Raw genomic sequence first — 12,705 nt, 5'->3', positions numbered from 1 at the left:
AGAACAGGGAAAAGATCTTCGTCTGTTTATTCTTTTGACAGTGAATAAAAGTTAGATTTTCCCAATAACTATAAATTGCTCGTGTGTCCAACTTTTAGAGAATATATAAGAAGGCCCCATAAAAGATTAGAAGAGTTATTCTGTGTGAGTTAAGAAACTTTTTTAAGGACTAGAAATGCATCAATACAATCCATTTTGTCATGACACACAGAAACTGGAAGTAGGAAAATGCCTGAGGGATTACCTAACAAAAGGAAAGCTCCTCCCTGTCACATGAGGAAACTGAGGCACAGCAGCATGTCCAAGGTTAGCTAGTTGTAACTGAATCAAGGCCGAACCCCATCTCCTGCAGAGCTTATGGATGAGTTTATTCATCTGTAAAATGAGGGTGCCGAACTCCGAGGTCAATGCCAACCATAACATCCTGCAATGCTGTATTGATTGATTGCTTTGTAATCTACTTATTTGTATTTTGGCTCTTAAATAAAGGTAAGGCTGCCAGGTTTGACATATTTCTAGCCCTTAGAAAGCTGACCTGACAGTAAAGCCCTTCCAAAACATTTATAGAGACAATGTTCAGAACAATTTGCAGAATTTAATAAGGTGACACATTTTGAAGCATGGCGCAGTCGGTTACAGGCAGCCAACCTGAATGGATGCATGTGAGGGAGGTATTATTTTTTTTTAATTTTCAAGATGTCACTGACAAGGGAGACATATGCCAAATGGTAACCTAGGTCTCTGTTTAAAAAAAAAAAAATCCTTGACAAAGGCATGAAGAGCAATGAAGAGCATAGTACAAGAAGAATGAGTGAAACATCAAAATAGGATACCGGGAATGAGAAAACATATTGATTAAAATTATTTAAAGTCATCTGAGGCCTCTTCTTTTCCACTTACACCTGGCCCCAAAATACTGCCATGCAGAGGTTTCCCGACATTTAATAGCTTAGTAGTGATCTAGGATAGATCCTCTTAAATCAGAGACTACAAATTAGTATAAAATCAGAGTATACTTTTAAAATCTTCTATGCTAGTTATAATATTCCTTATTTATCTTTACCATAGACTCTTACCAGTATTTCATAGATCTCCAGGTAGGATTTACACAGTAAAAGAAAAAATGGCTATGTGGAATAAATATTGAATGAATGCTCAAATTGTTAAAAGCAAGAATAGCCAAATTACTACTATAATCTAAAAAAAAAAAAATGGTTTGATCAGATGTAGTATATTTTACATGTATTAGATAGGTAAGATGCTTTAAAACATAATGGGGAATAAGCCAATAAGCAGAACATTCTTTTTTAGGATCACAGAGTACTTTTTCATAATACATAGATTTAGTGGAATATCTACACCACCAAAATCATGACTGGAAGCAAATAAGAAAACGAAAGTACTTGGAAAAATTATCTGGAAAAATTATTGAGCAGTCTGGTTGCCTGATTTCCTGACTTATCTCACAACTCTCAGGTTTCCAGGTGAAACTTCCAGATCTCAAATGCGTTTTCCTACATTGACAGAAGTACCCACACTTTGCAATGAAGCCAACCCAGTTTTGAGCTCATGGTTTACTTGCTGTTTGTTCTTGGGCAGTTACTTAACTTCTCAGTGACTGTTTCATTCTCTGAAATAATAATAACATCTGAATCACTAGATTCTTAAAGTGATTAGATTTGATGGTATCCAAAATTTAGCTGTCATGGTGTATGGCACCAGGAGGCATCTAATACGTGGAGGTAGTCCCAGTAACAAGAAAAAGAGTAGTAATGGTCCTTCTCATGTCTTTTTTTTTTTCTCTTGTGGCACATTGTCATGAAATTAACAGAGGGTTGGGTCTGAAGTCAAGCTCTGCTCAGGTGGGTGACAAGAGATTGTCTCTGGTCTGTTTCTTCTTCTGCGAAATTAACACCTTGTTCTTACTATTCTTGTGAAAATTGAATAAGATAAGACATGTTGGTGCTACAACAGTGTCTGGCACAATGGAAGGGATTACACAGAAATGCTGATTCCCAGCACTCCTTGTCCTCACAAGTCACCCCATGCCTTTATTCACTCCAGCACAAGCATGTTCTGAGCCCAGGAAAAATATAAAAGGAACAAGACTGTCCATTCTGGTTTCAAGAAATGGATAAAGAGGCAGAGAAAGAAAGAGAGAGAGAGATTATAGGATATGATGACAAATAACTTAAGGGAGTTATAAACCAATCTTGAGAACACAAAAGAATAAAGCTTTCTTGAAAAGTCTCTGAAAGATCTTAAATATTAGGCCACTTAACACCCACTAGAATGGCTACAATCAAAAAAACAAACAAAAAAACAAACAACAAAAAAAAAAAACACCACCACCACTGACAAAAACAAGAAAAACAACATAAAATAGCAAGTTTGTGGAGAAATTGGAACCATTATACATTGCTCACAGGAATATAAAATTCCACAGCTGCTGTGGCAAACAGTTTAGTGGTTCCTCAAAAAGTGTAACATAGGGGCGTCTGGGTAGCTCAGTCAGTTGAGCATCGGACTCTTGATTTCAGCTTGGGTTGTGGTCCCAGGGTCATGGAATTGAGCCTTGCATCAGGCTCCTTGGGGAGCCTGCTTGGGATTCTTTATCTCAGCCCCTCTCCCCCATTCATGTTCTCTCTCTCTCTCTCTCTCTCTCTCTCTCTCTCTCTCTCTAATTAAAAAAAAAAACAGGGGTGCCCAGGTGGTTCAGTCAGTTAATGATCCAACTCTTGGTTTTGGCTCAGGTAGTGATCTTGCGGTTTGTGGGTCCAAGCCCCGCATCAGGCTCCGTGCTGACAGTGTGGAGTCTGCTTGGGGTTCTCTCTCTCCCTCTCTCTCTACATGCCCCTCCCCCTCTCACTCTCTCTCAAAATAAATAAGTACACTTAAAAAAATTAAAATAAAATAAAATAATTTTTACAGTGCAACATAGACTCGAGACCCAGCAATTTCATCCCTAGGTATATACCCCCAAAGAATTGAAAGGAGATTTTCAAACAGACACTGGTACATGAAAGTTCACAGCAGCACTATTCACAATTACCAAAGCATGGAAACAACCCAAGCGGAAAAATACAAGGTGATATACACAATGGAGTACTATTCAGTCAGAGTAAGGAATGAAGCATTGATACATGTTACAGTATGTAGGATCTTTGAAACATTATGTTAAGCGAAAGAAGCCAGTTACACAAGACCATGTATTATGTGATCCCATTTACATAAAATGTCCGGAATAGGCAAATCCCCAGAGACAGAAAGTAGATTAGTGGTCGATTAGGGCTGAGGGAGATGGAGAAATCAAGGGAGGGAGTAAGACCTAAAGGGTATAGTGTTTCTCTTTGTGGAGACAAAAATATTTTAAAACTGACGCTGGTGATGGTTGTATGTATCTGTGACTATACTAAAACTGCTGAATTGTAGGCTTAAATGGATCAATTATAAGGTATGTGTATTATATCTCAATCTGTTTTTAAAAAGAAAGAGAAGGAAACTAAAAATAAAAATATGAAAACACACACACATACACACAATGTCCTAGGAGTTTGGCCAGACTTCTGCTAGATCCAGTAGAGATAGTGACGTTGGTGACCATTCCAATGCTAGAGCTGAAAACAAAAACTTCACAAAACTAAGAGTATGGCAGGCACAGAGGGTAAGAATGGAACCACTCATCCAAAGCCCAAGACAGAGAATGGAGCTAGTGTCTTCTGCAGCACTGAGAGGACAAGTGGGAGCCAGGACATGGGAAAGGGGGCCAGAGAACAAGGAGACATGCGATCACTATGGATATGGAAGAGTTGCCCCCATCAGAGGCCTGGAAATCAGGCTTCAGAGTGACCCTGCCATTCACTGGGCACGTGTGCAGGCAAGCTTGTGATCTTTCTTAAGCATCCGTTTCCTGTAAAATGGTAATAAACATAATGCTCACCTCACAAGATGCTTTCAGGGTTTAATGAAACAAGATAGGTAAAGCATGGAGTCAGAGTCTGGCAAACAGTACGCAGTCAATAAGTATTAGCTCCTTGAATCTGTGGGAAGCCAAGAGTTTAAAGTGAGAAATGTCCAGTTATCAACAAAATGTTATATCAGATGATAAAGGTTTCAAGCTTTTTGAACTTTTGAGTAATTTATACACATTATCACTAATTTAACTTCCCCTGATCCATCAAGAAATACACATGGTTTTTTAAAAACCTCTAGAGAATGATGGTAAATGTCTCCTAGACTAATGATACTGATCTGGCCTCGGTAGCTCAAGCTTAGCCATAAAAATAACAAGTTCTTTTATGATGATATTCTAATTAAATATCCCAAACTTTATTCCAGGTATCTGCAATCCAGTATTGGCAGAGCTAATTCAACCAAGAACATTCTGGCCAGCAAATAATAAATTCTCAGAAGCCAAAATTTCCATTTACACCTGTAAATAGAAAATTCAATTTAATGCAAATTGTTAAATAATAAGACCAGTGGGCAATGAACCATACTAAACACATCACATGAAATGGATCAGTCATGCAGCATGGTGACCAGGAAAGAAATTTGTGACACATTCTGTTCTGTAGCTAAATGCTACGTGTTTACACACGCATGCACACACACGCACGAGCACTGAACAAGGCGCTTCCACAGAGACACAGCACACACATGAAAAATGTACAAATTCAGATGAGTGGCTGGTTACATTCCTCTCTATTTAAAATCTTTTGGTCACCTTCCATGGGATCATCTAACCATGCAGAATGCTATTTTATACAATGCTTGGCAGAGCAGTTGTTAGGCAGAGGAATCCTGTAAACGGTTTCATTGAAGCTAAAAATCATTAAGAAGTAGATTCGGGCATGCTCTTTTGTTGGACCTCCTCCTTGAGAAAGTTCAGAAATCACTGTCCACAAACTTAAAAGTAGCAAAATAGTTACAGAACCCCTTTAGCTGTGAGGCACATAAGTCAGATTAAAACCACTCGATGTAGATAATTTTTTTTCTTACCATAATTTGGACAATAGGATATTGCTATGCTTCAGAGATTTTGGAGGTTGTTCAAGGTGCTAGATTTAGGATGTATGTTACAGTGTGTCCAGAGAGCAAGGAAGTTGGGGGTGAAAAGTTTGGAAGAAAATAGGTTTTATTTTTAAACATTTTCTAGCTTTCCGCTCTCTCTCTTTTCTTAAAGAAAACATCATGCATCTGAGCTTAGAAACAGCTTAAAAGAACAAAAAAATCACATGGATCGTCTTTCGTCCTAGTCACCAAGGCGCTGACACCCTAACACAGGCTGTTATAACAAGAGAGTAAAATCCTTAATGCTGACGTAACACTTTGCTTTTTGGGTTCCCAGAGTCTGAAGAGTATACAGACCAAAGCCAAGCAAATCTTAGTGGCAGATTTTTCCCCCATACGTGTTTGTGAAGTACCTGTTTGCCAGAAGCTGGAGGATTTCACAGCAAGTGGGACTTTCAGGCTAAAACTAGGAAATGCCAGGGTGAGTCTGGACAAGTTGGTCACCCCAAGTATTTGTCAATAAAAGACTACAACTGGCACTTAATCGTAATATTTGATGTTACACACACATCAAATCAACACACATGTATTGAAATAATTTTAAAATCATGCCATTTAAAAATGAGAATGCGAAATATTCAGCTAAATGATATACTAATTATTCATTAATTTCCTTCAGCATCCTTTTGTTATTTCTACTTCTGTGAGCTCCCATCAAACCTTAAAGGAAAATTTCAGGTGTATTTTCCAATCAGAAGGACCCATGGTCAACCTAAGAATTTACCCCAAGCCCACTGGTCCTCAGGAAATTGGAAAATTTTGAGAAAAGGGTTTTAATGTAAAATTGTTTCTATACTGAATCAGAGAACTGATTTTACTTTTTGAATAATTCAGCTGAAATTTATGTTAGCCTGAAATATTAATATAATTAAGGAAGTAAAATATTATCTGGAATATGGCTTTACCCCAATCAAAATAAAACATCAAATCCTTTTCTTTATTTTATCAGCTGAGCTTAGCATTTTCTTCTTGCCTAGAAATTTGTTAATGAAACTAATACAGTGAAAGAAAGTTTTTATATTTACCCACCTTTGTCACTCTCCACTTACATCTTCACATCTTTAAGAAAAATGAAAACACAGAGTAGCAAAATTATATTTGTTTCTTTCTAAATTCATTGTAGGTATATTTGATTTCTTCCAAATTTCCAAGGGTATCTGCTATATTTCGTTACTGAAATATTCATGTAATTAATTAAGAAGTAGGGAAAATGTAGGACCACTTCATCCAAAGATCTACTAGCATATGGAAAACACTACAAATTACCAAATAAGTCCATTGAGTGAAACATAAAGTAAAAATGAGTTTAAGAGACAGCTGGACATGTTTATGTAGGCAAGGGGGTTGGAAGATATGCTGACAACACAGAGAGGTGTGTTGCAATAAACTTGAAGGAGACAGGCCATTGGGCCAACCATCCCTTTTCTATCCAGGAATTCCTTATGTTCTCATTAGTGTCTCACATCTGGACAGCTGTGTTATTAAAATCTGGTCCTAAACTCGAGTCAATGAAAGGGTTTGGTGTCTCAATTTCATTCTTCCTTTACGTATTGAACACACACACACACACACACACACACACACACACACACACACTTCAACTTTTGTTCAAGGAAGCATTTCACATCCAGATGTCAGATTTTTGTGACTCATGGCCAAGGAGAGAGAAGGGCTCTGTGAACAAGCTTGTTCTGATCATGTCCACCTCTGTCTGATACGAGTACATATTCATGGCACCTCACTTTCATAAATACAACATTCTAAGCAGTCCTTTTCATGACCACCACCTTCAGTTTGGAGTTAGGCCTCAAGCTTCTATAGCTCAGTTTCTTGGGAGGAAAAAAATATTTTAAGGGTTAGAGAAAAAGGGCAGTTCTCATTCCTTTATCTTTCCTCATCTTTTAAAATATGTGGTTAGGAAAGATTTTGTACAGGATTGGTTAGAAGCCAAGAGTTTCACTGACCCTTTTAGTCATTGCCATTTCACATTTCTTGCCTCAGGAAGTGGTTGAGCTTTTGAACACATTCATATTTTAATATAAATGATGTGGGCATAACCTGCATCTGAATATAAATACCAAGCACCTGCTTTAGAACTTTATAATTAACACACACTTGGATCCCCACTGTGTCATTTGCTCTAAATCATGGTCCCCTTAGGTTGGTGCTATTATCTTATGTTTTTACACATAGAAACTGAGATCCAATGAAGGTAAGGGACTTGGCTAAAATCACTTGCCCAAGTGGTAAGTGGTCGAGTTAAAGCATGTGCTGTGTAGATCCACCTTTAAATATGTGTGTGTGTGTGTGTGTGTGTGTGTGTGTGTATATATATATATAAATACATATATAAATACGCATATATAAGTAAATACACACACACACATATACATGCATACCTGGAAACATGGATATAAGATGAACTTACATTCAAACAGAAAATAAAGTCCCATCTCTAATGTGAGTTTTAAAAAAATAAAGTTGAGCAAAAACATAAACAAATGATAAACTTAAATCTATTGGGTCCATTTCTAAAGACTTAATCCTACATGGTAACTAGATAAGCATATGTACTATTTCGTTCTCACAAGTTAAGAGTAAAGATGCCTGGGGGGTGTCTGGGTGGCTCAGTCATTTAAAGGACCTACTCTTGGGACTCTCAGTTTCAACTCAGGTCATGATCTTGTGGTTTGGTGAGTTGGAGCCCCACATTGGGCTCCGCACTGACAGAGCGGAGCCTGCTTGGGATTCTCTCCCTCCTCGCTCTCTGCCCTTCCCCCACTCATATCCCTCTCTCTCATTAAACATTAAAAAAAATTTTTTTAAGGGTAAAGATACCTAAGGAAACAAAATTCATACAATTTACTAATTAAAGACTTCTTTATAGTTTTGCTATCCTTTTTTTTTGTTGTTGTTGTTTTAGGCTAAAAAAATTATATCCATTACAGTTAATAATAAATGAATCAAAATACTGAATTGTTTGTTTATATTTGTTTAAATTTCAAGCATCATACTCTTCGCAGTGAAAACCCAGGCACCACCTGTGTTCTAATGAACTGACACTGAAATAATATTGTCTCCACAAAAGCCAAATCCACACTCAGAAGCTATTAATTGCTCTTGGTGTACAGAGAAGCCTTACTCAATATTTGGGCATCACAGATAGTATTGGAATACAAACCAATAGGTGAGAGAGAAAGAGAGAGAGAGCAGCTGTGGTGGCAGGACGAGGGCACTGAGGAAAGAGAGACCGAGCCTGACACCTAAGGAGGACAAGACACCCTAGAGCCTCATAAGGAGCAGCTCCCCAATACCCAATCCCTTCTGATTATTCACTGTATCTGCTTTGGTGCCCATTTCATCATTTGGTTCTCTCCTGGAACAAGTGCCCTGGCCTGAACCCCAGTTTGAGGCTCCTCCCCCGATAATCTGTCTAGCCCTTACCAGTAGCCTTCTGTCAGTCACCAGAGCCTATGCATGAGACCCAATAGCTGATTGGAGTCCTACTTCCACTGAAACAAAACCCCTCAGAAAGTAAGAGGTACTGCCTCATACTTGGCAAGAAGAGCCACTGAGCACCTGAAAGAGCCCTGGATGTTGAGGTCAGCCTCTCACGAACTTTGTGCATCAAAGCCCTCCAGCTACTGTCGTTGAAACATTGGCCTCCCTCCCTGAAGTTCTGACATTAGACTTTCTCCTCACTCCCTCCGAGCCTGCTCTGAGGTCCCAACATGCCTTTAGCCCAGCCTGGAAGGGTTATAACATGTCACAGGTGATTTAAACTAATTTCAGTGGTGGTTAATGGATTTCAAAGACCTGACCTTTTGTGCATTAGGAAGATCTACTCTTGCCTTCACTTTATTTTGTAGCTATCATTTGGCTGGATGGCCTGCTGTCTATATTCCCAATAGCATTCATCACGCACAATCTGTCTTCCCTGCCAGCCTGCAACGATTAGGTCTGCATCCTTATTCTCGGCATGGAGTCCAACACATAGTAGGGAATTGGTAAGCATTTGCTGAATGAATAAATATGTGATACACGTGTATAATTGTCAAGCAGTTCATTTGTTTAGGACATGAAGTGCCCCATCACATATTTGAATTTATTAATTGGCCAATAATCCTGATGCATTAGTAAACACATTTAAACTTTAACATATTGGGGGGCCTGGGTGGCTCAGTCGGTTAAGCATCCGACTTTGGCTCAGGTCATGATCTTGCAGTCTGTGAGTTCTGGCCCTGTGTCGGGCTCTGTGCAGACAGCTCGGAGCCTGGAGCCTGGAGCCTATTTCGATTCTGTGTCTCCCTCTTTCTCTCTGCCCGTCCCCTGCTCATGCTCTGTCTCTCTGTGTCTCTGAAAAATGAATAAACCTTAAAAAGAAAAATTAAACTTTAACATATTCACACATAAGGGCACACTTTCAAAAACCATTTAACCAATGTCTAGGGGTAGGTAGGAGGAAGATTATAAATATCTTTGCATTCAGTTGTTGTTTCATAGTATATACAGAATTTAGTTTGTATTACTGGCCTCTCAAGAGAGAATTGAAGCACAAATAATATGTTTTTATCTACCATCTTAACATGTGAAGTTTTTCTCCCTTCAAAAGAGTATTTGCCAACTTTGCTTTATAAAATTCTAAGTAAACAGAAGGAAAAGACAGCCCCTTACTGGAAGTAGCATTTTCATTCAACAACAGAACTATAATAAATATACCTTTTCTTGGGCTGCACATTCATCAGCAAAAAGTCCAGAAAACTATAGGTAGAATATATTGAGATAGCCTCCTTATCTTTACTTAAAACTAATAATTTTGTGACTTCATGACAAAAGGAAAAAATTATTTTTCAATGTTCAGTATCTATATGATCCCGGCTGCCCCTACTCTCCCATCTCAAATAAACCCAAATAATTTTCCAATTTTGTTCCCAAACCACTCTCTTGACCAACTGTTTATGACTTGGTGCCTTTATGTACTAAAGACAAGTGACAAACCAGTTATGGAAGAGAAGAGAAAAAATCTCTTCAGGTTGCTCTCCTAAAACCAAGACTCCCTGTCTAATGTGTACACATATTTGTACATGTATGTATCAGAACTAATCTAAGTCACAGGGCAGAATTCAATTCCATTTTGATGGCACTCTGCTATGACTCTGAGCCAGTCCCTTCAACACTCTGTTTCCTCATCTGTCACAAAAGAGTACTAAAATTTGCCCTTGGCCAGTTTCACAAAGATGATTCCATATCTGAAACATACTTGGGGCTTCCAAAATGGGTTTATTTCATCTGACTCCATCAAAATCTTAATTTCCTCCATTTCCAAATGGGGCATAATAATATCTGCCAACCTTGAAAGTTTATTGTAAGGATCAAGTGAAGATAATACATATGCAAAAGCTTTGAAATTTGAAAATGTTTTACATGTGAAAGTTATTTTTATTCGAATACTTTCACAAATGCTTGTCTAATCTAAATACAAGTCATTGCAAACTACAATGAGACCTTTCCGATTGGGGGGGGCCCCTGTTAATATGAAGTGCAGGCAAGCTGCGTTGCTCCTGTGGCTAAATGCATCATCTGCAGAACATGCGTGTGCTTGGTGCTCTTTGTTCAGCAGTGAAAATCGGCTCCTACCATGACATTCACATTCACTTCAAAATGTATTTTTAAGTGTCCACCGTATGCCAGATACTTACTAGGAGTCGAGGGTATGCCTTAGCTCAGACTACTATACAGCATACCATAGACTGAGTGGCATAAACAATAGACATTTAGTCTTCATGGCTCTGAAAGCTGGGAATTCTAAGATCAAGGTGCCAGTGTATTCACTTCCTGGTGAGAACTGGCTTCCTACCTTGTAGACAGCCACCTTCTCGCTGTGTGCATGGGGACAGCAAGCTCTCTGTGTCCTTTTTCTTACAAGGGCATTAATCTCACCTTGGGCTCCCACCCTCATGACCTCATCTCAACCTGATTACTTCCCAAATGCCCCACCTCCACATACCATCACATTGGGAATTAGGCCTTCAATAAATCGATTCTCGGAGATAGAACATTTGGATCAGACAAGAGTATAAAGATGAAAGTGGCAGTGTCCCTGGCCTCAGAGAAGCCTTATTCTAGTTGAAAGAAGACACATAAAGGCAACACACCAGTGCAGAGTGTTAAGTGCTGTGAGGACACAGAAGAGCCAGCCTCAGACTTCCAGGAGGAGATGACATGTGAGCTGAGTTAAAGAATGAACGCTCAAGTCAGCCACACGAAGGGAAAGGAGAGAATACTCCCAGTAAAAAGCATAGGTGCAAAGGCCCTAACATTGGAAATAATATGGCTTGTTTAAGGGGAAATACAAGCAATAGTACAAAAGGGTAATGTGTCCTTTGAAGATTGGCAGGAGACGAAAATGAAGAAGAGAATATGTTCCACCCAAGAGAGACTCATGTGTTTGGCTAAAGAACCTGTGGTTTATAGCATAGGCATAAGAAATGCTGCAGTATTCAAACCGTGGGGACAGGCAGGATTAAACTGGCCCGGTTTCTTGGATTTTCGATTTTATCCAAAACTATGGAAGAGGTACAAAGTTTAAACTGAAAGGTTATCATTTCAAAACAATATTCATAAATATTTAAACACCCACCCTCAGGGGTCCATCTTTGAGGTTCGCTGAGTTTGAGGAATACCACAGTCATGTCATTGGGAACTGCTGACGGTTTGTAGGCTCAGTGGTGACACAGTCAGATAGATGTTGTTGTAGATCAATGACTCATACCAGTGATGGAGAATAGATACGAGGGAGGAAAGACTGGAAACAGGAAAGCCAGTCAGGAGGTGGGCACAGCGTTCCAGGAAAGAGATGACGAGTACCTGAAACAGGGTAAGATGAAAGTGTGGAGGATTTGGGAAACGTGAGCACATGTCAGGAACTTGTGGAGGTAAGATCGTTAGCATTTGCTGACTCATTAAATATGGATTTTTTTTTTTTTTTTTTTTTTTTTTTTTAAGAAAAGAGTCAAGGGGCACCTGGGTGGCTTAGCGGGTTAAGCGTCTGGCTCTTGATTTCGGCTCAGATCACAATCTCACAGTTCGTGGGTCTAAGCCCACAGAGGGCTCCTGTTGCTGACAGCATGGAGCCTGCTTGGGATTCTCTCCCTCCTTCTCTCTCTCTCTCCCCCCTCCCTCACTCACGCATTCTCTCTCTCCCTTTCTCAAAAATAAATAAACTTTTAAAAAAAAAATTAAAAAGGAGTTAAAAGTCACCCCAGGATTTGGGCTTGGAAGACTTGGGATGGACAGTTTTGCCCTTCAATAAGCTGCAGAATATAGGAGAAAATCAAAAGTTAGATTATCCCTTCAGCTCTGACCATGTACATTTCTACATACCCATGAAAATCCAGGTGAAGATGTTCTGAATTCCTCCTGATAGTCTTCTCTGATTCTCCTATGAAAAATCACAAGCATTTGCAAGGTGGTCAGAATTAGTGGGCCATTCGGCTTTATCTCCTTCCTCACTTCCGGTGGCCATGTCTAGACTTCCTATATGACCTGGGTTCGCCTCCTTCACTATTTTCTCCGATGCTTCTTAGCATCTATGACAGAGTAGTGGCTGCCTGAGCGTGGTTTCCTTAGGGA

General features: G+C 39.2%; 1 long non-coding RNA gene across 10 annotated transcripts in view; it reads right to left on the bottom strand.

Moving 5' to 3' along the window:
- LOC123598887 overlaps positions 1–12,705 on the bottom strand; it is a 49,154-nt gene that overhangs the window by 24,331 nt on the left and 12,118 nt on the right. For 6 of the 10 annotated variants that reach the window (XR_006712851.1, XR_006712852.1, XR_006712844.1 and 3 more), the window contains 3 exons: positions 12,457–12,514; positions 11,714–11,940; positions 3,941–4,040 (listed from right to left, as the gene is read on the bottom strand). This is a non-coding gene — a long non-coding RNA (uncharacterized LOC123598887). Of the gene's footprint in view, positions 1–10; positions 2,118–3,940; positions 4,041–6,102; positions 6,133–11,713; positions 11,941–12,456; positions 12,515–12,705 lie in introns of those variants that run through there. The other 4 variants (XR_006712850.1, XR_006712846.1, XR_006712848.1 and 1 more) reach the window with 4 other exon arrangements.

The sequence above is a fragment of the Leopardus geoffroyi genome, chromosome C1 (assembly GCF_018350155.1).
Source record: "Leopardus geoffroyi isolate Oge1 chromosome C1, O.geoffroyi_Oge1_pat1.0, whole genome shotgun sequence".
Lineage (NCBI taxonomy): Eukaryota > Metazoa > Chordata > Mammalia > Carnivora > Felidae > Leopardus > Leopardus geoffroyi.
This window is presented reverse-complemented; position numbering and strand designations above follow the sequence as displayed.